Consider the following 3,806-nt stretch of genomic DNA (forward strand, 5'->3'; position numbering starts at 1 on the left):
TGGTTTTTTTCAAGTTATGGTTTCGTCCATCATAAAGAGTGTTTCAATAAATGTATTTATCTTTTGTACATGATTGGTTGACTCCATTCAGTATTGTGATTAGCTAGCAAGACACCGCCCACTTCACACAGGGTGTGTTTTTTTGTATATATCCTAGTGGAAATGGTTAAATCACTGTTTTATTGCATCTGTGGGTTGTTTGGGAGTATGAATCTATGTGCTGCTGATCAATATTCTATAGGGTTAACAGTGATCATGAAGCTATGCAAATCATCATGACTGTTTAGAGGGAGTGAGGGAAAAATAAGTGTCTTCTAACACTGACTTCATAATGTATGCCCCCTCACTGCAATAGACCATGTGGCCCTCGCGTATAGGACTCCACAGTCACTTCAAAACTCACCAAAAGAAGAAGTCGAAGTCATCATCAGATACGAGGACTACCGTAAGAAGTAAGTGATTGTGTGTGTGTGTGTGTGTGTGTGTGTGTGTGTGTGTGTGTGTGTGTGTGTGTGTGTGTGTGTGTGTGTGTGTGTGTGTGTGTGTGTGTGTGTGTGTGTGTGTGTGTGTGTGTGTGTGTGTGTGTGTGTGTGTGTGGTAATTCCATGACTCATAGTTCAGTTGGACTATTCAGTCAAATACAGAGCTGTAAAATGACTAATACTAATGATAAAAAACATCTATTTTTCACCCTCTGTCTCTCTGTCTCAATTGGACTGACTGGTGGAGCAGTCTTTCTTTTGTAGAATAAAAAGCAATGTCGGAGATATAGTATTTTCTGTCTCAAATTAGGCCAAAGAAAATATAATTATAGAAGAACGGTGTCCCATGTCTCCAGTAGAGATAAGGACCCAGATGGCTCACTGAAATTGAAATGTTATTTATGGTTAGTGGTGCCCCAAAATATCATGGCTGCTTGGTTTATTTATCCACACTCATATCATGTGTGAGATAAAATGTGGATCAATCAGACAAGTTGAATTCCACATTTTTAGTTTGACCGTACACATACAATAGTAGAAAATGGCATCTGATAACAGATTAATCTTTTGTTTTAAGTAAAACTGAGTAAACTTGTCTCAAGTCAACTATGAAAGCCAATAGGACAATATTAACTAGGTTTATTATGTGATATTAGGAGGGGACATCTTTAGAGCTGTACTGCATTATCCTCATTGTTTTGACTGGTTTTGATTTGTGCTATGCTGTGCCATTTTTAGAGCTCTACAGTGTACTTGTTTTTAAGGTGTCCTCTATTGCCATCTAGTGCTATTTGAGTTCAATTACCACATGTTATACCTGTTCACATTCTACCCTCTAGTGTTTAAAAACGAACACTACAGTGGGATGCTGTTTGGGAACACATGCAATATCTTAAATACAAATATAGTACAGAACTATCTTGTCAATATTGTTGCATTTTAATTACCTTCAAGTCAGCCAAAACTGTATAACACACACACAACATTTTGTGATTCTATGAGTCCTAATATTTTATTGAATATTGTTTTAACGAGGCAATGTTGCATGCACGCACACGCACACACACGCACACACACACACACACACACACACACACACACACACACACACACACACAGACACACACACACACACACACACACACACACACACACACACACACACACACACACACACACACACACACACACACACACACACACATATTTTTCTCTCTTGTTTTCTCCGTCTGACTTTAAGCTGTGGTATAGCTCTAAAGCAGCTGTGTCCATTTTCTCTCTTTCAAAAACAATTTAGAGATTTGTCTGTGTCCCTTTTTTGACCATACTGTATATGGAGTTCCGTGTGAGGTATGACCAAATACAGTCCAGGCCAGTCTATGATGTCGGTACAATGGCGTCAAATTGATGACATCAGGCTACTCCATATATGGAGATTTGTGACTTTATCAATATTTTTGGGAGATCTGCTGATCCAACCGATTTCCCACTCCCTCCGGCAGTGGTGGAAAGTAACTTTACTCAAATACTGTACTTAAGTACAATTTTGAGGTACTTTTACTTTACTGGAGTACTACCAATTTTCTATACTTTTACTTCTACTCCACTACATCTCAGAGACAAATATTGTACTTTTTACTACTCTAAACTTTAGTTGCTAGTTACTTTGTAGATTTTGATTATTATTACAAAACATAACATTAACCACTTCAGCCCTATTTAAACTTTGGTTATTTGAAAATAGACGATCTACAAGCTCGCGACGTGTTGTGTGCTTAAAAACTTGTAGATCGGCTATTTTCACAATGTTTGCCTCTTTCTTACGTAATATTTGACAATTTGGCCAATTTGGTATTGAAAAGATCTTAAAGGTCATTCAATTGTAACTTTAGAAATGTGCAGATACCCTGTAAACACTTATGCTGTATGTTAGTTTGTTTACTGTTGAGTGAAGAAACAATGTTGCACATTAAGCTAATCATCTGGGGACCCCGCAAAATAACTTGGGGACCCCCCTGGCGGTCCCGACCCCCAGTTTGGGAACCAAATATTAATTTATTTATTTAACTTCGCAGGAGAACAATAATTTTTTAATGGAATGTGGAGAGAGCAAAATGAACAGTTCATTTACACCATTGTGATTTCCTGCATTGCTTATTAACGGCATTGTGCGACCGCAGCAGTTTTCAGAGTCTTTGTTTCATGAGCCTATAGATTGGATCACATGTTCATATAAGTACTGGAGCGTGTAATACCAGCTCAGCCACTGTAGTTTGGAGGCTGTACTTTGTTTCTCACACTTGATTTCTCTTCGTCCGCACAGCAATCGTGTTCACACTTACCGTCTTTATAATTGCAAGTATGTCAAGATCAGCCAGGCACACATGCCTGGGTGGGTGCATGCACGCACGCACGCACGCACGCACGCACTCACGCACGCACGCACGCACGCACGCACGCACGCACGCACGCACGCACGCACGCACACAAACACAAACACAAACACACACACACACACACACACACACACATACACACACACACACACACACATACACACACACACACATACACACACACACACATCCGCAAACAGACTGATATGCATGCAAAATGTACACATACATACAGTACATGGGCACCTACACGCACGCACACAAACACACACACACACACACACACACACACACACACACACACACACACACACACACACACACACACACACTCACCCCCTCACACACTCACACACACACACACACACACACACACACACACACACACACACACACACACACACACACACACACACACACACACACACACACACACACACAAACACTCACATACACACCGATCAACTTCATATTTTAATTTGGTTGTGGAGCATGTAGTGAATGTGCCCTATGGGCTGACCATATCAGGTCATGACATTTGCATTTGGCAGGAATCACATCAGACAGGGTTAATACTAGGGAGGGAGGAGGGACAGGAAAAAAAAAAAAACGGACTGAAAGGTTTCCCAATCTCTCCACTTCCTCCTCCTTTCTCTCTCTCTCTCTCTCTCTCTCTCTCTCTCTCTCTCTCTCTCCCTCTCTCCCTCTCAATCTCCTGGTCGAGGTGCTGAAATTAAAAAGGAAGAAATGCAATTTAAAGACATGGGGTAAACAATCACAAAACACTTGTTTCGGGAGGAGACACAATTTCCCGGTGCCTTGTCCAATTTCTTTATGGCCTGGAGGGGTTCCGCATGCGTTTGAACACCTGGTTCTACACCACTGATTAAAATTGTAATGCTGGTGTTGAATCAATCCTTATGACATT

This window comes from Gymnoscopelus braueri (genome assembly GCF_963280865.1).
Source record: "Gymnoscopelus braueri genome assembly, chromosome: 4".
NCBI lineage: Eukaryota > Metazoa > Chordata > Actinopteri > Myctophiformes > Myctophidae > Gymnoscopelus > Gymnoscopelus braueri.